The 22,064-nt window shown below is 44.2% G+C and overlaps 2 long non-coding RNA genes across 3 annotated transcripts; both read left to right on the forward strand.

Moving 5' to 3' along the window:
- The first annotated feature begins 8,441 nt into the window (after positions 1–8,441).
- LOC138664446 (uncharacterized) lies at positions 8,442–10,671 on the forward strand. Its single transcript, XR_011318345.1, has 3 exons — positions 8,442–10,129; positions 10,209–10,283; positions 10,565–10,671. It is a non-coding gene; the product is annotated as an uncharacterized lncRNA (long non-coding RNA).
- A 228-nt stretch (positions 10,672–10,899) lies between these two features.
- LOC138664447 (uncharacterized) lies at positions 10,900–21,075 on the forward strand. Of its 2 annotated transcripts, none has more exons than XR_011318347.1 (3): positions 10,900–10,919; positions 13,551–13,643; positions 20,974–21,075. It is a non-coding gene; the product is annotated as an uncharacterized lncRNA (long non-coding RNA). The 2 variants fall into 2 exon arrangements; XR_011318346.1 differs by lacking the exon at positions 10,900–10,919 and adding an exon at positions 11,358–11,529.
- Positions 21,076–22,064: the final 989 nt, after the last annotated feature.

Here is a 22,064-nt window from a genome sequence, read left to right on the forward strand (position 1 = left end):
AACGCAGTGCCTGTTACCCGTGGATTTTGCAAAAATGATGCTGAAAAATCTCACACGAATCCGCAACGTGGGCACATAGCCTTAGGGTTAGGGTTGGAATTAGGGTTGTGGTTAGGGTTAGGGGTGTGTTGGGGTTAGGGTTGTGATTAGGGTTACGGCTACAGTTGGGATAAGGGTTAGGGGTGTGTTGGAGGTAGAATTGAGGGGTTACCACTGTTTAGGCACATCAGGGGTCTCCAAACGCAACATGGCGCCACCATTGATTCCAGCCAATCTCGTATTCAAAAAGTCAAATGGTGCTCCCTCAATTCTGAGCCCCGACGTGCGCCCAAACAGTGGTTTACCCCCACATATGGGGTACCAGCATACTCAGGATAAACTGCGCAACAATTACTGGGGTCCAATTTCTCCTGTTACCCTTGTGAAAATAAAAAAATGCTTGCTAAAACATAATTTTTGAGGAAAGAAAAATGATTTTTTATTTTCACGGCTCTGCGTTGTAAACGTCTGTGAAGCACTTGGGGGTTCAAAGTGCTCACCACATATCTAGATAAGTTCCTTGGGGGGACTAGTTTCTAAAATGGGGTCCCTTGTGGGGGGTTTCTACTGTTTAGGCACACCAGGGGCTCTGCAAACGCAACGTGACGCCCGCAGACCATTCCATCAAAGTCTGCATTTCAAAAGTCACTACTTCCCTTCTGAGCCCCGACGTGTGCCCAAACAGTGGTTTACCTCCACACATGGGCTATCAGCGTACTCAGGAGAAACTGGACAACAACTTTTGGGGTCCAATTTCTCCTGTAACCCTTGGGAAAATAAAAAATTCTGGGCTAAATAATTATTTTTCAGGAAAGAAAACGTATTTATTATTATCACGGCTCTGCATTATAAACTTCTATGAAGCACTTGGGGGTTCAAAGTGCTCACCACACATCTAGATAAGTTCCGTTCGGGGTCTAGTTTCCAAAATGGGGTCACTTGTGGGGGGTTTCTACTGTTTAGCCACATCAGGGGCTCTGCAAACGCAACGTGACGCCCGCAGAGCATTCCATCAAAGTCTGCATTTGAAAACGTCACTACTTCACTTCCGAGCCCCGGCATGTACCCAAACAGTGGTTTACCCCCACATATGGGGTATCAGCGTACTCAGGAGAAACTGGACAACAACTTTTGGGGTCAAATTTCTCCGGTTACCCTTGGCAAAATAAAAAATTGCAGGCTAAAATATCATTTTTGAGAAAATAATTTTTTTTTTTTATTTTCATGGCTCTGCGTTATAAACTTCTGTGAAGCACTTGGGGGTTCAAAGTCCTCACCACACATCTAGATTAGTTCCTTTGGGGGTCTAGTTTCCAAAATGGGGTCATTTCTGGGGGATCTCCAATGTTTAGGCACACAGGGGCTCTCCAAACGTGACATGGTGTCCGCTAATGATTGGAGCTAATTTTCCATTTAAAAAGCCAAATGGCGTGCCTTCCCTTCCGAGCCCTGCCGTGCGCCCAAACAGTGGTTTACCCCCACATATGGGGTATCCGCGTACTCAGGACAAACTGGACAACAACATTTGGGGTCCAATTTCTCCTATTACCCTTGGCAAATTAGGAAATTCCAGGCTAAAAAATCATTTTTGAGGAGAGAAAAATTATTTTTTATTTTCATGGCTCTGCGTTATAAACTTCTGTGAAGCACCTGGGGGTTTAAAGTGCTCAATATGCATCTAGATAAGTTCCTTGGGGGGTCTAGTTTCCAAAATGGGGTCACTTGTGGGGGAGCTCCAATGTTTAGGCACACAGGGGCTCTCCAAACGCGACATGGTGTCCACTAACAATTGGAGCTAATTTTCCATTAAAAAAGTCAAATGGCGCGCCTTCCCTTCCGAGCCCTGCCGAGTGCCCAAACAGTGGTTTACCCCCACATATGAGGTATTGGTGTACTCAGGAGAAATTGCCCAACAAATTTTAGGATCCATTTTATCCTGTTGCCCTTGTGAAAATGAAAAAATTGAGGCTAAAAGAATTTTTTTGTGAAAAAAAAGTACTTTTTCATTTTTACGGATCAATTTGTGAAGCACCTGGGGGTTCAAAGTGCTCACTATGCATCTAGATAAGTTCCTTGGGGCATCTAGTTTCCAAAATGGGGTCACTTGTGGGGGAGCTCCAATTTTTAGGCACACGGGGGCTCTCCAAACGTGACATGGTGTCCGCTAAAGAGTGCAGCCAATTTTTCATTCAAAACGTCAAATGGCGCTCCTTCCCTTCCAAGCCCTGCCGTGCGCCCAAACAGTGGTTTACCCCCACATATGAGGTATCAGCGTACTCAGGACAAATTGGACAACAACTTTCGTGGTTCAGTTTTTCCTTTTACCATTGGGAAAATAAAAAAATTGTTGCTAAAGGATAATTTTTGTGACTAAAAAGATAAATGTTCATTTTTTCCTTCCATGTTGCTTCTGCTGCTGTGAAGCACCTGAAGGGTTAATAAACTTCTTGAATGTGGTTTTGAGTACCTTGAGGGGTGCAGTTTTTAGAATGGTGTCACTTTTGGGTATTTTCAGCCATATAGACCCCTCAAACTGACTTCAAATGTGAGGTGGTCCCTAAAAAAAATGGTTTTGTAAATTTCGTTGTAAAAATGAGAAATCGCTGGTCAAATTTTAACCCTTATAACTTCCTAGCAAAAAAAAATGTTGTTTCCAAAATTGTGCTGATGTAAAGTATACATGTGGGAAATGTTATTTATTAACTATTTTGTGTCACATAACTCTCTGGTTTAACAGAATAAAAATTCAAAATGTGAAAATTGCGAAATTTTCAAAATTTTCGCCAAATTTCCGTTTTTATCACAAATGAACGCAGAATTTATTGACCTAAATTTACCACTAGCATGAAGCCCAATATGTCACGAAAAACCAGTCTCAGAACCGCTAGGATCCGTTGAAGCGTTCCTGAGTTATTACCTCATAAAGGGACTCTCAGCTGAAACTGCCCTAACTAAAGTCACCAATGACCTACTAACTGCCAGGAGCAAGCGACACTACTCTGTCCTCCTTCTCCTGGACTTGTCTTCTGCCTTTGACACTGTAGACCACTCCCTTTTGCTACAAATCCTCTCATCCCTTGGCATCACAGACTTGGCCCTTTCCTGGATCTCGTCATATCTGACAGACCGAACATTCAGTGTCTCCCTCCCCCACACCACCTCCTCACTTCGCCCCTTGTCAGTCGGTGTTCCTCAAGGCTCTGTTCTAGGACCCCTACTCTTCTCCATCTACACTTTCGGCCTGGGACAGCTCATAGAATCCCACGGTATGCAGTACCATCTCTACGCTGACGACACGCAGATCTACCTCTCCGGACCTGACCTCTCCTCCTTGCTTACCAAAATCCCGCACTGTCTGTCTGCCATTTCAGCCTTCTTTTCTGCTCGCTTTCTACAACTGAACATGGACAAAACAGAATTCATCATCTTTCCCCCATCTCACTCTACCCCTCCACCAGACCTATCCATCAATGTCAATGGCTGCTCACTATCCCCAGTCCCACACGCCCGGTGCCTCGGGGTGATCATCGACTCTGCCCTCTCTTTCAAGCCACATATCCAAGCCCTTGCCTCCTCCTGTCGTCTCAAACTCAAAAATATTTCCCGGATCCGTGCTTTCCTTGACCGCAACACTGCAAAAACGCTAGTGCATGCCCTTATCATCTCCCGCCTCGACTACTGCAACCTCCTACTCTCTGGACTCCCCTCTAGCACTCTGGCACCACTCCAATCCATCCTACACTCTGCTGCCCGACTAATCCACCTGTCCCCCCGCTATTCCCCAGCCTCTCCCCTGTGTCAAGCCCTTCACTGGCTTCCTATCGCCCAGAGACTCCAGTTCAAAACCCTCACACTGACATACAAAGCCATCCACAACCTGTCTCCTCCATACATCTGTGACATGGTCTCCCGGTACCTACCTACACGCGACCTCCGATCCTCCCAAGACCTCCTTCTCTACTCCCCTCTCATCTCTTCTTCCCATAACCGCATCCAAGACTTCTCCCGTGCTTCCCCCATACTCTGGAACTCTCTACCCCAACACATCAGACTTGCGCCTACCATAGAAACCTTCAAAAAGAACCTGAAGACTCATCTCTTCCGACAAGCCTACAGCCTGCAGTGATCCTCAACCTACTGAACAGCCGTACAGCCAGCTCTTCCCTCTCCTAGTGTATCCTCACCCACCCCCTGCAGACTGTGAGCCCTCGCGGGCAGGGTCCTCCCTCCTTATGTACTCGTGTGCCTTGTTATCTGCTCATGTTTAATGTATTTGTCTATATTTGCCCCGTATTCACATGTAAAGCGCCATGGAATAAATGGCGCTATAAAAATGTATAATAATAATAATAATAATAAAGGGACACTGGTCAGAATTGCAAAAAACGGCAAGGTCTTTAAGGTCAAAATAGGCTGGGTCATGAAGGGGTTAACAAAAATTGTGCTGCCATTTCTTGTCCAACCTCTTCATTGACATACCCCATTGAAGAATAAGGGTATGTTTCCAAGTTTAGGATTGCATCAGGATTTGACGCAGGTAAAATCTGCACCTGAGGTCACTGGCAGATCACCTGCGTTTTTCATGCGTTTTTCATGCGGATTTGTGTGTGTTTTTGTAAGCTCAATCAAGATAAAGATGTACAAAAAAAAATGGTGATGTAATTTCTTGTCCAACCTCTTCATTTACATACTCCATTGAAGAATAATGTTTACACACACAGATAGATTGATGATAGATAACAGATAGATGATAGATAGATAGATAGATATAGATAGATATAGATAGATAATAGATAGATCTATTGTATCTATCATATCTACTGTATCTATCGTATCTATAGTATCTATCGTATCTATTATCTATATAGATATATCTATAGATAGCTGGATAGATATATCGATAGATAATAGATAGATGATAGATAAATAGGTAGATGATAGATAATAGATAGAGAATACCAAGTCCGATGTTTAGTATATCTATGTATCTAAAGATATATCTATCTATAAATATATCCATTATCAATATATATAATCGTCTAAGGGTCTGTATGTCTGTAACGGAAATCCCGCGTTGCTGATTGGAGGCGAGCGACTGGCGCGACCAATCAGAGACAGGTGCAGTTCGGCCACGAATTGGCGCGGGATTTAAACAACGCTTCGCTGATTGGTCGCGCCCAGACGCGACAATCACCGATATTGCAGCGGGATTTAAACACCGCTTTGTAAATAAACTACATACATATTCTAGAATACTCGATGCGTTAGAATCGGGCCACCATCTAGTAGATACGAAATAGCAAGACCGATGTTTCTTAATGAACATTTAATTAAAAAAAAAACACGGAAAAAGGCTACGCAGACAGCTACAGGCTGATATTCATAGCCTAGAGAGGGGCCGTGGATATTGCCCCCCCCCCCCCCGGCTGCAAATACCAGCCTGCAGCCGCCCCAGAAATGGCGCATCTGTTAGATGCGCCAATTCTGGCACTTAGCCCCTCCCTTCCCACTCCCCTGTAGCGGTGGGATATGGGGTAATAAGGGGTTAATGTCACCTTGCTATTTAAGGTGACATTAAGCCCGGTTAATAATGGAGAGGTGTCAATAAGACGCCTATCCATTACTAATCCTATAGTAGTGAAAGGATTAAAAATAAAAAGACACAGCCAGAAAAAAGTATTTTAATATTCTTAATTTCATCATACTTACCATACTCGATCACCTGCAAAAAATTAAAAATAATAAACCAACCGTATACTACCTTACCGCCATAGCCCAATTAATAACAAGTGTCCCACGACGATCTCCCCTATAGGACAGTGACATCGGGTGATGTCACTGCTCTATAGGACCTCCAGTGACACACTGACATGAGACAATGGCTCCTGCAGTCAGGTCCGGCACTTGCGATACTTACCTCTCCTGGTTCCAGCACTGCAGCGTCTTCCATCCTGACTGTGACGTTCAGGTCAGAGGGCGCGATGACATCACCAGTGCGCGCCCTCTGCCTGAGCAGTCGCAGCACAGAGAGCTGGAAGATGCCGACGGTGAGGAGTCCAGAGCAGAGCAACGTCAAGCAACGAGAGGTGAGTATTTTTTTTTTTTAATATTTGGAGCAATTTATGGGGCTAATTCTATATGGAGTATCTTATGGGGCCAATAATATAGGGAGCATCTTATGAAGCCAATTCTATAGGGAGCATTATATGGGGCCAATTTAATATGGAGCATCTTATGGGGCCAATTCAATATGGAGCAGTAGATGGGGCCAATAATATATGAAGCATCTTATGGGACTAATTATATATGGAGCATTTTATATGGCCAATTATATATGGAGCATTATATGGGGCCCATTATACATGGAGCATCTTATGGGGCCATTTATTTTTGGAGCATTATATGGGACCCATTCTGTAAGGAGCATCATATGGGGCCCATTCTGTATGGAGCAATATATGGGACTCAGTATACTGTATGGGGCCGATCATATACTGTATGGAGCATTATATGAGGCCCATTATATATGGAGCAATAGATGGAGCCCATCATATACTGTATGGAGAATGATATGTGGCTCACTATACTGTATGGAGCATTATATGAGGTCAATTCCGTATGGAGCAATATATGCGGCTCATTCGGTATGGAGCCTGTTATGATCCGGTGACCTTGGAGCAGCATGAAAACTTTCACTGGAGTAGGTGGTAACTATACTGACCGCAAATCCTGATCTTAACACCGCAACTAGAAGTAGCCGTGGGGTGTACCTAACAAGCCCTAGACACATCGTCACAGCCGGAGGACTAAATACCCCTAAAGATGGAAATAGGAATTCTACCTTGCCTTAGAGCAGAACCCCAAAGGATAGGCAGCCCCCCACAAATATTGGCTGTGAGTAGGAGAGGAAAGACACAAACAGTCAGAAAACAGGATTTAGCACAAGAGGCCACTCTAGCTAAAATAGGAAAGGATAGGACAGAGTACTGTGCGGTCAGTATTAAAACCCTTCCAAAAATATCCACAGCAGAGTATACAAAAAATTCCTCCATCCAACTAAAGACGTGGAACGTATATCTGCAATTCCAGAGACTCCTACACACAGAGCAGGAATACAATCAAAAAACAAGCACACAGCTTGTGTGCCATAGAAAAAGAAACAGACACTTATCTTTGCTGAATTGGCAGCTAAGCAGGAGAAGCCAGACAGAGGTCCAACACTTCCCAAGAAACATTGACAACTGGCAAGTACTCATGAGTCCTGCAAACCTAAATACCCCAGTCAGAATTGCAATCAGCAGATACACCTGTCCAGGACTGCAGCCCAGGGACAACTGCATTACCACCTACAACCACCGGAGGGAGCCCAAAAGCAGAATTCACAACAGTACCCCCCCTTGAGGAGGGGTCACCGAACCCTCACCAGAGCCCCCAGGCCGATCAGGATGAGCCAGATGAAAGGCACGAACCAAATCAGCGACATGGACATCAGAGGCAAAAACCCAAGAATTATCCTCCTGGCCATAACCCTTCCATTTGACAAGGTACTGAAGCTTCCGCCTCGAAAAACGGGAATTCAAAATCTTCTCAACAACATATTCCAACTCCCCATCAACCAACACAGGGGCCAGAGGATCAACAGAGGGAACAACGGGTTCCACATATTTCCGCAATAAAGATCTATGGAAGACATTATGGATCGCAAAAGAGGCCGTAAGCGCCAGTCGAAAAGACACCGGATTAATAATCTCAGAAATCCTATAAGGACCAATAAACCGAGGCTTAAACTTAGGAGAAGAAACCTTCATAGGAACATGACGGGAAGACAACCAGACCAGATCCCCAACCCGAAGCCGGGAACCAACACCCCGACGACGGTTAGCAAAACGTTGAGCCTCCTCCTGAGACAACACCAAATTGTCCACCACGTGAGCCCAAATCTGCTGCAACCTGTCAACCACAGAATCCACACCAGGACAGTCAGAAGGCTCAACCTGCCCAGAAGAAAAACGAGGATGAAAACCAAAATTACAAAAGAAAGGCGAAACCAAAGTAGCCGAACTAGCCCGATTATTAAGGGCAAACTCGGCCAATGGCAAGAAAGCCACCCAATCATCCTGATCAGCAGACACAAAGCATCTCAAATAAGTCTCCAAAGTCTGATTAGTTCTCTCGGTCTAACCATTTGTCTGAGGATGAAACGCAGAAGAAAAAGACAAATCAATGCCCAGCCTAGCACAAAAAGGCCCGCCAAAACCTAGAAACAAACTGGGAACCTCTGTCGGACACAATATTCTCCGGAATACCATGCAAACGGACCACATGCTGAAAAAACAATGGAACCAAATCCGAAGAGGAAGGCAATTTAGGCAAAGGCACCAAATGAACCATCTTAGGGTACGTTCACATTTGCGGTTTGCGCCGCAGCGTCGCCGCCGCAACAAAACGCATGCGTCGTGCGGCCCTATCTTTAACATTGGCGCCGCATGGGGCCGCATGTGCATGCGTTGTGTTGCGTTGTGTTGCGTTTTACGCCGCATGCGGCGTTAGGGCGCACCTGTCTGGGCGCGGCAAACGCAACATGTTGCATTTTTCTGGCGGCGCCGACCTTTTAAAAAACGCATGCGTCGTGTTTGCGTCGTGTTTGCGTCGGCGATGCGCCTTTTTTCCCATTGACTTGTATTGACAACGCAGACGACGCAAGTACTTGCGTCGTGGTGCGTTGTACGACGCATGCGTTTTCCAATAAAAAATGCAAAACATTGTCTAGACTTTGTCTAGACACAAAAAAAACAACCTATATATATAAAGAAACGAGGGGTTTGCCATTGTCTTTCACAAGTCATCACACCAGACAAGACTAGACTGGAGAATCTGCTTTCCAAACTTGTAAGTATATATTTCTCTTTGCACATTTTGTATTCTGTGTTTTATTTCTTGATTTGTCTATATTTTTGTAATGTTTGGTCTGTGCTATTACGGTTATGGGTTGTTATTGAAAAATTGTTTGTCTGGTTCTGATGTTCTTCTGGGTTAATAGGATTGCATTTATTTTATTTAATTTTTTTTTCTTTTATTTTTTTTTTTTACGTTAGTTTGGGTTTGGTTATGTGTTTTGTTCTTGTGTCATGTGGTTGTTCAATGTATTGATTTTTGCTCATTTTGTCTTGTAAAATTTCTGGTGCATGTTTTTCTGGTTTCTATTGTTGGTGGTAACTGTGTGGCATTTTCTTGGCTCATGTCTTGCTGTGTTTTGGATTATGCTGTTGGCTTTATTTTTTCTTTCCTTGAGTGTATTTTCTTGCTGGTGGGGGGGCAACATTTATGATGTCTTTGTATTGTATAGTTCCGTGCTGCTGCTATGCCATTATAGTTTCAATTGTACTTTCCCTTTATTTTAAAAAATATCGCTGATGTTTTTACGTCGTTTTCCGTATGGCATATATCTTCCTTCATTGACTGATTGCATTGCGAAGTGTGTAGTATAATTTTTATTTGTTTATATTATTTTTGGTGGTGGCCTTTTTTAAAAATTCCATGTGTTTTATTTTCTATTTGGCTATGGTTTATGTTTGGGTTGCTGTATATTTTTACAGCGGTTGTCCCGTAATGTTTATTGCTTGTTATCTAGAATGGTTTTTATTGCCTTTTGTCTTTCTGTGGTTAGATGTCACAAGATGTTGTTTTTTAGGATCATGTCTTGTTGCAATTGTAAAGTATTGCGTTCATTATTTTGCTCTTTCATTGTATTTTTGTGCCTGTAATGTTTTTTCAGAAAGTTTTGATATGTCCATTTTTGGACATAGGTGTCTATTTTTGCTTTTTGGTTTGGGTCTATTCTTGTATAGTTTCTTCTATTGATTGTCTTCTCTTGCAATGTATGGCGTTGTGGTGTCGCTTTCTTATTTTTGCTTTGTCCGATCAGTCAAAAGTCAAATGTGGTTGTTGTAAAAAATTTTGGGCATATTTTATTGTATGTGCCATATTTAGGTTTAGTTTTGATTTTTTTTTTTTCATTTTTTCATGGCAGAACAAACGTGCTACAATGGCCACTGTGTCAGAATCGAGCCAATCGGCGCAGGGGAGTGTGGTGAGTAATTATGTCAATTTCCTTACTATTCGCAGTCATTTGTAGTTTTTAAAATAATTTCTTTATACAATTTTTACAGGCTTCTTCAAGTGAGGGTGAAGGAAGTCAGCGGGAGCAGAGAGGTCAGGGCCAAGGTGTGGCGTCAGCACGGCGAGTGAGTATTTTTATTAAACAATTTATTTTTTTTTTTTTGATTAGCATCCTGCTTTCACTAGGGATGTTTAGTAAGCTTACATTCAAACTTTTCAGGGTAGCAAGTATTGGGGGAAGGTAACAAAGGTGAAACAACCAAAACATTCAAAAATACAGGTGTAGAAACCATCAATATACATATATCAAATGACAAAGGATAGGGCCAAGGTACATATCATGACAGGTGCTGGTGTTTGTTAATATTTGCATATTTGTAACCTTTTCTGTTTGTAATTTTTCTAGGTTTCACAACGGGACCATGGAGTCATTGATGTGGAGCTCCTCATATCAAGCATCCAGGAGCGTGGCCCGTTGTGGGACAGCCGTGACTCCCGGCACATGGACCAGGTCAGGGGCGGACTGGCCCAGGTGGAAAAGGGGCATTTGCCCCCTGGGCCGGTCACTAAGCAGCTGATTAAGGCCGCCAGGGGGCCGCCTTGTTTTAGCTGTGCAGGCAGCATCACAGTGGAGGAGACACAGACGCAGGCACAGCTCCCTGTGTGCGGCCGTCTGCTCTGCTGGAGTGGGGGGAGCGCGGCTGTATATCTTCTTCCGGCCGGAGAGGAGCTTGTGGGCGGCTCAGACAGGAGACCTGATGGTGAGTGCTGTAGAGCTTCTGTGTGGTGAGCAGGGGACGCTGATAAGTCCAGGGCCGCTCCTGTATATAGTCAGCGGCCGCTCTGCTGATCACTGAGATTTATTGCAGGAGAGTGAACTTTCAGGGTCGCCCTGTCAGTGACAGGTTATCAGCTCCAGGATCACCAGATCTGCAGGAAAGTTCAATCTCCTGCAATAAATCTCCATCCCTGTACCCAGGGCCGCCATCAGGGCATTACAGCCATTACTGCTGTATGGGGCCCGGTCAGCAGCAGTACACAGAGGGGCCCGCAGATCCGGGGCCCCACTGTTGTGCTTCTACTGATCGGGCCCCATCATGTAGTAAAATACTGTGCACTGCGGCGCTGGGGCCCGGGAGCCTTTTTGGAGCTGTGCACGGCCGTCTTACCTAGTCGGCTGCACAGCTCCTGCTCGGCTGTGGCTAGAATGTATGGGCTCCCTGCAGGTCCTGACTACAGCCCATACATTCTAGCCGTCTCAGTAGTGAATGTGCTAGAATGTAGGGGCTCCTGTCAGGTCCTCTCAGCAGCCCATACATTCTAGCTGCTGCTTCACTGCTGGAAACACTAGACGCCCCGGGAACGACTGAGGTAAGTATAAAAAACATTTTTGTTTTTTTAATAGGTGAGGTGAGGTGGGGGGGAGTGAGACTGCAGATGATGGGGTGTGTTTTAGGGAGTACTGTACATGATGAAATAATAGGGGGCTGCAAATGATAAAGTGTATTTGAGGGGGTACTACACATGAAATGATTGGGGCTGCAAATGAAGTAAGGGGGACTGCAGATGAAGTGAAGGGGGGATAGGGGACTGCAAATGATGATGTGGGGGTGATGGGGACTGCAAATGATGTGGGGGGACTGCAAATGATGTGGGGGGACTGCAAATGATGATGTGGGGGTGATGGGAACTGCAAATGATGTGGGGGTGATGGGGACTGCAAATGATGTGGGGGTGATGGGGACTGCAAATGATGATGTGGGGGTGATGGGGACTGCAAATGATGTGGGGGTGATGGTGACTGCAAATGATGATGTGGGGGTGATGGGGACTGCAAATGATGATGTGGGGGTGATGGGGACTGCAAATGATGTTGGGGGACTGCAAATGATGTGGGGGTGATGGGGACTGCAAATGATGTGGGGGTTATGGGGACTGCAAATGATGATGTGGGGGGGATGGGGACTGCAAATGATGTTGGGGGACTGCAAATGATGATGTGGGATGATGGGGACTGCAAATGATGTGGGGGTGATGGGAACTGCAAATGATGTGGGGGTGATGGAGACTGCAAATGATGTGGGGGTGATGGAGACTGCAAATGATGATGTGGGGGTGATGGGGACTGCAAATGATGTTGGGGGACTGCAAATGATGATGTGGGGGTGATGGGGACTGCAAATGATGTTGGGGGACTGCAAATGATGATGTGGGGGTGATGGGGACTGCAAATGATGATGTGGGGGTGATGGCAACTGCAAATGATGTGGGGGGACTGCAAATGATGATGTGGGGGTGATGGGGACTGCAAATGATGTGGGGGTGATGGGAACTGCAAATGATGTGGGGGTGATGGAGACTGCAAATGATGTGGGGGTGATGGAGACTGCAAATGATGATGTGGGGGTGATGGGGACTGCAAATGATGTTGGGGGACTGCAAATGATGATGTGGGGGTGATGGGGACTGCAAATGATGTTGGGGGACTGCAAACGATGTGGGGGTGATGGGGACTGCAGATGATGATGGGGGGTGATGGGGACTGCAAATGATGTGGGGGGACTGCAAATGATGATGTGGGGGTGATGGAGACTGCAAATGATGTGGGGGTGATGGGGACTGCAAATGATGATGTGGGAGATGGGGACTGCAAATGATGTGGGGGTGATGGGAATTGCAAATGATGTGGGGGGGATGGGGATAGGTAATGATGTGGGAGTGATAGGGACTGCAGATGATGAAGTGTGTTTGAGGGGGTTCTGCACATGATGAAATGATAGGGGGCTGCAAATGATGAAGTAAGGGGGACTGCAGATGAAGTGACGGGGGGGATAGGGGACTAAATGATGATAGGGGACTAAATGATGAAGTGGGGGTGATGGGGACTGCACATGAAGTGAGTGTGAGGGACGTGGACAGCAATTGAATTGAACTTGGGGGTGGGAAGAGCAAATGATGTATTGAAGGTGGGGAGAGCAAATAATGAATTTTGAGGGTGGGGAAGATCAATTGATAATGAATAGAGGGTGGGAGAGAGAGAAGACGTGGCAATGAATTGAGGCAGAAGGGGCATGTAACTATAATGAATTGGGGTAAGGGTTAGAGCGGGAGGTACATAGTGGGTTCGTTGAGGATAAAGTAACTGGTAATAAATTGGAAGAATACAGGTGCTAATTAATTTATATATTAAATGAGGAAAGTGGCTATATACAGATAGTGGGGGCACAGTGGCGGATTATAATTTATATTTGGAATGGTGGGTTGCATAATAACCAATTATATATTAATGGTGGGTGAACGTCTGTAGTCAGATGTGTAGTGTAGAAGAAAGGGAAAAAATGGGGAATGTGCTCTGGAAGCGGTGCTCTAGATAACTGTGTTATTTTATGCAGATGAGACGAGTCCTGGCAGAAAGAAGTGATAGCGGTCTGCGCTGGATTAAAAAGAAACGCAAAGATGAAGGACTTTAGCTAGAGACGTCACTGGTGAGTATGTTACCTGTACACTGACACCATACACTGTATACTGTATACAGTGCTCCTGTGTATAATGTCACTGGTGATCACTAAACTATCTGTACACTATACACTATATACAGAGCTCCTTTGTATAATGTCACTAGTGATTGCTGTATTACATGTACACTGTACCCTATATACAGAGCTCCTGTGTATAATGTCACTAGTGATCACTATATTATCTGTACACTATACACTATATACAGAGCTCCTGTGTATAATGTCACTAGTGATCGCTGTATTACATGTACACTATACACTATATACAGAGCTCTTGTGTATAATGTCACTAGTGATCGCTGTATTACATGTACACTGACACTATATGAAGAGCTCCTGTGTATAATGGCATCGGCGACCACTGTATTACCTGTACACACACTGCATACTAAGTACAGATCTCCTGTGTATAATGGCACTTATGGTGATAGTATTTTTTTTTTATTAATGATCAGTATTGTACTATTCAGTCACAATGTGGTGGTAATATGTTGTCCGGCCATGGTGTAGCGGTATTTGTTCCTTGTATGTGCTATTATTCGGTCACTGTGTGGTGGTAATATGTGGTCTGTTCATGTTGTGTTGGTATTTGTTCCTTGTATGTAGTTGGTCACCATGTGATGGTAATATGTGGTCTGGACATGCTGCGGTGGTATTTGTCCCTTGTATGTGATATTGTTCAGTCACTGTGGTGGTAATATGTGGTCTGCACATGGTGTGGCGGTATTTGTTCCTTGTAGATAGTATTATAGGTCACTATGTGGTGATAATATGGTGTCTGGTCATGGTGTTGTTGTATTTGTCCCTTGTATGTGGTATTATTGGTCAATTGAAAAATAAATAAAAATACACCTAAATTGTATTGCATATTTTAACAAATGTTTAATAGATTAGAGTAGAGTAGGGCTCGGCCAAAAGAGTCTACCTTGTTGTCGTCTCAAATTTAAAAAAACCTTTTGGCCAAAACAAAAGCTGCTGGCTATGTGTTTGATCTGGTAATGGGAACTGTTAATGTGTGATTTGTGAGAAGTGGAGTTTTGGCAAGAGACAGCGGTGGGGCTGTTGACAGTTCGAGGGGTGGAGGCGGGGCTGGGGTGGAGCCTGGGCGGAGTCTTAAGGGGCCCTGAAAATTTTGCCAGTATGGGGCCCTGAAATTCCTAGTGGCAGCCCTGCCTGTACCTCAGAGTGACCAGAGACACAATACTGAATCCTGCCCTGGACTGATCCAGCCGGAGCCTGGTACAAAGAATAATACAGAGATCAGAGGTTATACCGTGTACACACTATCCTAGATCTGTATTATACATACAAAAATGCATATACTGTATAAGGCTAAGTTCACATTAGCGTTTGAGTCCCCTGCGTGGTGCTGCGGACTTCTTTCCTTAAGTTCCACCTACTCTGCATGCGTCCTGCGTACCTATCTTTAACATTGTGTACGCAGGGACATGCATTGTATGTGGATGCATCCGCGTGCATCATTTTGACGTCCCCTTAGAACACAAGAAAATGCAACATGTTGCATTCGGCAGGCACATCAAAACGTCGCACCGCATACAACACATGTCCCTGCGTACACAATGTTAAAGATAGGTACACAGGACGCATGTGGAAGTAGGCAGAGCTTAAGGAAACAAGTCCACAGCACCACGCTGGGGACTCAAACACTAATGTGAACCCGGCCTAACAGTATATCAAATGCCACTTATATGTTATGTTGTATGTGTTAGGGCCTGTGCACACGCTGCAGATTGTCGCAGATTTTTCTGCACAGATTTGTCACAAAACCTAAAGGGATTCCTAATGCCATCAAGTGACTGAGAATCCTGATGTCTCGTGCAAACATTCCTTATGTTTTTTCCTTGCAGATTTGGTAGAGATGTAAATCTTCAGCATATCACTTTTATCAGTGCTTTTGCTGCAGATTTCACGCAGACTAAAGGTACCTTCACACTGAGCAACTTTAGAATGATAACGATAGCGATCCGTGACGTTGCAGCGTCCTGGATAGCGATCTCGTTGTGTTTGACACGCAGCAGCGATCAGGATCCTGCTGTGACATCGCTGGTCGGAGCTAGAAGGCCAGAACTTTATTTTGTCGCTGGATCACCCGCTGACATCGCTGAATCGACATGTGTGATGCCGATCCAGCGATGTGTTCACTTGTAACCAGGGTAAATATCGGATTACTAAGCGCAGGGCCGCACTTAGTAACCCGATATTTACCCTGGTTACTATTGTATATGTAAAAAAACCCCCACTACATACTTACATTCCGGTGTCTGTCGCGTCCCCCGGCGTTAGCTTCCCTGCACTTTGTCAGCGCCGGCCGGCCGTAAAGCAGAGCACAGCGGTGACGTCACCGCTCTGCTTTACGGCCGGCGCTTACACAGTGCAGGGAAGGTGACGCCGGGGGACAGACAGATACCGGAATGTAAGTATGTAGTGTTTTTTTTTACATTTACAATGGTAACCAGGGTAAACATCGGGTTACTAAGCGCAGGGCCGATATTTACCCTGGTTACAAGTGAGCACATCGCTGGATCGGCATCACACACAGGGTGGCGCAGGGCCGCGCTTAGTAACCCAATATTTACCCTGGTTACCATTGTAAATGTAAAAAGCTCTCCAGCGACCACACAACGACTAAACAGCGACGCTGCAGCGATTGGCATCGTTGTCTATATCGCTGCAGCGTGGCTTAATGTGACGGTACCTTAAGGCCGGAGTCACACTACAGTGAGATACGGCCGAGTCTCGCAGGTTAAAACCAAGCTCTGGCACCGACACTCCAGAGCAGAGCGTGCGGCTCCATGTATTGCTGTGCGGCCGCATGCTCCGCTCTGGAGTGTCGGTGCCAGAGCTTGGTTTTAACCTGCGAGACTCGGCCATAGCGCACTGTGTGTGATCCCGGCCTAATAAGTGGGGACAAATCTGCAATAAAATTGCATGTAAAAAACACCTCAAAAACTACAATATGCAGCCTTTTTCCTGCAAAGAAAGACAGAAATGGGGCAGAAATATCTGTGGACATACCCTTGGGGAATGTGCACAAAGTAAAATTTCAGCCTTTCTTTGCAGGAAACACGCAGCTACAAAACCAGTATTTTTTATCCCTGCGCTTTTAACTGATTGTGAAATCAATGGTAAAAAACGCAGGGAAGAATGCACAGAGAATTGACATGCTGCAGATTATTCTCTGCACCAAATCTGAAAGGGTAAGTTCACACTATGCGGTTTTTCTGCAGCAAAACCTGATCTCTTGGCAGGAAAGAAGCTGCAGAAAAACGTTTGTTTTTCCTGCGTTTTTTGCTGCGTTTTTAATGAGGTTTTTGCTGCGGTTTTGGCATCCTAGATTTGTCTCTTGTGCATGCTGATAAAGCTAAGTGTTGAAAAAAAAAGTCCTATTCTATAGAATCAGGGTTTTGGCACAAAAATGCAGCAAAACCTGATACCTGAGTTTTTGGTGTGTTTTGTCAGCATTTTTTCACCACCCATTCATTTCAGTGGGTAAACAAATGGTGAAAGTGACATGCTCCATTGTGCAAAAAAACATGCAAAGCACAAAATCCTGATGACAAAAAAACAGTGTGCATGAGATTTCTGAAATCTCATAGACTTTGCTGGTTCTGTAAAATGCAGCTGAAAATTTGCATAAGAAAAGCATCAACAATAACATACATTGCAAAAACGCCCTGTGTGAACTAAGTCAAGAAATACTCAACATCTGCAGGACACTTCACGTTTCTCATTCACTTTGCTGGCATCAGGTTTTGTTAACAAATCTGCGCAGAAAAAAAACATGGCAAATATGCGCAAGTGTGAACATGGCCTTATACTTTGCGTACAGACATGAGATGTTATACAGTATGCACACTCTCATGTATACGTATCTACATACATACACATGTGTATACCGTACAACATCTGATGTTTGTATGACAATGTTTTATATGCAAGTAATATATTATCCTGTATGTGTAAGGGCATGTTTCCACGTGGCATAATACATCAGGATTTGCTGCGGATTGGACACTGTGTATATCCGCAGCGTCCAGATATTACAGCATAGTGGAGGAGATTTTATGAAATTCCATCTCCACTATGCGTGCAGGGACGCATCTGGCGGCCCTGCATTTACGCACATGCAGCGCGTCTTTCTAGATCGCAGCATGTCTATCTTGCGGAGAAGACGCTCCGTCTCCGCAAGATAAATAACCCACTCTATGTACAGGATGCGGTGATTCCGCATGCGCATGTGCTCAATGAACACAGGCGGAATCACCACGCGTACAAAGGGGGGCAGCACTTTGGGCGGAGCGGGGTATCCGCTGCATCCAAAGAGCTACGTTTCCTGACCATGGAAACATACCCTTATACTATGTGTACAGATATCAGATGTTATATAGTAGATAATATTGTATGTGATGGTCAAACACCTGATGTCTGTACTCGTAGTATTATATACAGTATACCAGTCACATACTATCCTGTATATGACATCTGATGTTTGTAGACATATCACCCACCAGTCACATATCCTGTATACTATATGTAATATACTACGTGCACAGACATCTGATGGTATATACTGGATATGTGACTGGTGTAATATCTGATGTCTGTAGTCATTGCGTAATATACACCACTTACATATTATCCTATATACATAGTGGGTATGGAAAGTATTCAGACCCCTTTAAATTTTTCACTTTTTGTTTTATTGCAGCAATTTGGTAAATTCAAAAATCTTCATTTTTTTCTCATTAATGTGCACTCTGCACCCCATCTTGACTGAAAAAAAACAGGAAGGTAGAAATTTTTGCTAATTTAATAAAACAGAAATACTGAAATATCACATGGTCATAAGTCTTCAGACCCTTTGCTCAGACACTCATATTTAAGTCACATGCTGTCCATTTCCTAGTGATCCTCCTTGAGATGGTTCTACTCCTTCATTGGAGTCCAGCTGTGTTTAATTAAACTGATAGGACTTGATTTGGAAAGGCGCACACCTGTCTGTATAAGACCTCACAGCTCACAGTGCATGTCAGACCAAATGAGAATCATGAGGCCAAAGGAACTGGCTAAGGAGCTCAGAGACAGAATTGTGGTAAGGCACAGATCTGGCCAAGGTTACAGCAGAATTTCTGCAGTTCTCAAGGTTCCTTATAGAACAGACGCTTATAAATGGAAGAAGTTTGGGACCTCCGGAAGTCTTCCTAGACCTGGCCGTCCAGCCAAACTGAGCAATCGTGGGAGAAGAGCCTTGGTGAGAGAGGTAAAGAAGAACCCCAAGATCACTGTGGCTGAGCTCCAGAGATGCAGTAGGGAGATGGAGTCAACTATCACTGCAGCCCTCCACCAGTCGGGCCTTTATGGCAGAGTGGCCCGACAGAAGCCTCTCCTCAGTGCAAGACATAGGAAAGCCCCAATAGTTTACTAAAAAAACACATGAAGGACTCCCAGATTATGAGAAGTAAGATTCTCTGGTCTGATGAGATGAAGGTAGACCTTTTTGGTGATAATTCTAAGCGGTATGTGTGGAGAAAACCAGGCACTGCTCATCACCTGCCCAATACAATGCCAACAGCGAAATATGGTGGTGGCAGCATCATGCTATGGGGTGTTCTTCAGGTGCAAGGACAGGATGACTGGTTGACATTGAAGGAAACATGAATGCGGCCAAGTGCAGAGATATCTTGGATAAAAACCTCTTCCAGAGTGCTGTGGGCCTCAGACTTGGCCGAAGGTTCACCTTCCAAAAAAACAATGACCCTAAGCACAAAGCAAAAATAACAAAGGAGCGACTTAAGAAAAACTGTGACCATTCTTGACTGGCCCAGCCAGAGCCCTGACCTAAACCCAATGGTCATCTTTGGAGAGACCTGAAAATGGCGTCCACCAACGTTCACCATCCAACCTGACGGAACTGGAGAGGATCTGCAAGGAAGAATGGCAGAGGATCCCCAAATTCAGGTGTGAAAAACTTGTTGCATCATTCCCAAGAAGGCTCAATACTGAGCAAAGGGTCTGAATACTTATGACCATGTGATATTTCAGTTTTTCCTTTTCAGTCAAGATGGGGTGCAGAGTGTACATTAATGTGAAAAAAATAAACTTTTTTGAATTTACCAAATGGCTGTAATGAAACAAAGAGTGAAAAATGTAAAGGGGTCTGAATACTTTCCGTACCCACTGTATACAGAGCTGGTTGGGAACCCAGAGGACATTATTTGTTATAAATAGGGAAATTAATAGTTTTCATAGGGGCACCTGAATCAGAAAAAAACGTCATCTGTAAGTTACTATATATGACTGTACTGTAATCACATGTATGTGCAGGGCTGGGATCTACCAATATACGGTTACTATAAGGTGGTATTATTGCTCTTTAGTAGCATTTTTGTTTTCTTTTTTTTATTTAGTAACAGCTTAATGTGTTTCAGTCATTATGTAGTAGAAGGTGTATAGTGGTGTCATTGGTATTTATATAAAGTGTTTTGTTATGTAGAGGTAATGGTAATATGATAATATTATGTATTCGCTGTGTAGTGGTTATGGTAGTTGACATTGTGTAGCCGTATTATTTGTCATTTTATAGCCGTAATTTTATAATATTGGTCATTGCATTGTGTGTTTTTGGTTAGCAACAGTATATACTGTAATTATACACGTATAGATGCTATTTTAAATAGCTAGAGGGGGGTCGTATGGGGAGACATGCACTTTGGGGCTTGGGCCCCTGATCTTTTATGACCCTAGCAACACCCCTGCCATACTGTGTGTTTTACATGTCCGTGTTTCTGGAGTTGTATGTATGTTTGTAAATCAGCTCAGTTATAGTACCATATGTAAGCAGTAAGCTTGGTTCTGGCACTGTATCAATGTAGTAATCTAGATTCTGGTACCATATGTATGCGGTAAGCTTGGTTCTGTTCCCATATCTACGTAGGAGTCTTGGTTTTATTGCTCTATCTATGTAGTAGACTTAGTTAGCGAAAGCTTGGCTCTGCTCCCTTATCTCTGTAGTAAGCTCCGTTCTTTTCCCATAGCTTTGTAGCAAGCTTGATTCTGCTCACATATCTTTTTTGTAAGCTCATTTCAGTTCAGGTATGTATGTAGTAATCTTGGTTCCATTCTCGTGTCTATGCAGTCAGCTTTCTTCTGTTGCAGTATCTATGTAGGTAGTAAGCTTGCTTGTGTTCCCATATCTATTCAGCAAGCTCCGTTCTGTTCCCATATCTATATACCTTCCCATTTTTTAAAGCATGTTATTTCTGCTGCTTTAATGCAGGGACCAGAGATAAGGAGGGCAGGGGTGGTCCACCGCAACTGGTGGGCCACTGCCTTGTGATTGCCCCCCAGGCTGAAAAGTGCCAGCCAGCCCCTGGACCAGGTGGTGTTGAGGCGTTTGTGGGTAGAGGTGGCAAAGTCGCTGTGGGAGGGCTTTGACATAGCTCCTGCAAAGGACAAAGCCAACTTTGGTGAGTATTGCTGATACGCCGTGCAGATACGTTGCTATGACCCACCATCTTTCCAGGATAAACACAACCGTGTGTGATGCAATAAACACCTAAAGTTTTGCATCGCACACGGTTGTTTTATCCATTTCAAATGCTACATATGTAACCTTTTTTTTCCTTTGCATTCACAGTTAAAAGGTTGAGGATCAGATGGCGATCCATCAAGGACCGTTTCAATAAGGGGCTACGGGCAGAGGAGGAGCGCTCGAAGAGTGGTGCTGCTGCGGCCAAGTCTGTGCCCTATAAATATTCCAAATGTTTACAGTTCTTAAGACCAGTCCTTGGCCGCCGTCAGTAAGTATTTTGTCCACAAAACATATTGCACAGCCCCATTACAGTGCCCAGCCACATAGCCTACTGCACAAACACATAGTACATTGCCCAGCCACGTACATTGTGCATCCACATAGTATATTGGCAGGTAACAATATCGCAGCCACATACCACACGTTCTAGCCACGTATCCACATAGTATATTTCACAGGCACATACTGTATTGCCCATCCATGTAGTCAGCGTAACATATTGGCCATCCACGTAAATGTATCCCTATTAAAATGCTATATAGGCCATTAGTTAATTTTTTGGGTTAAGCGTGAGTCCTTGTAGTCCATGACAGGTTCTGAGTCAGGGTAGTTCTGATTGCAGGAATAATGATGAAGTCTCGATCACATGATCCTAACATCATGGTCGTTCCTGCAATCAGATCAGTGAAATCACTGGTTTTTTTTTTATTTAATTTTTTATCTTGACATTAAATTTTCAACTATTTTTGTGGCATAGGCAGCTTCCAGAAAGAGTTTTCGATTACAAAATTTTTATACCCACAGTGGTATACGGTCAAAATGCTTTGACAGCGGGA

The sequence above is a fragment of the Ranitomeya imitator genome, chromosome 2, assembly GCF_032444005.1.
Source record: "Ranitomeya imitator isolate aRanImi1 chromosome 2, aRanImi1.pri, whole genome shotgun sequence".
Classification (NCBI taxonomy): domain Eukaryota; kingdom Metazoa; phylum Chordata; class Amphibia; order Anura; family Dendrobatidae; genus Ranitomeya; species Ranitomeya imitator.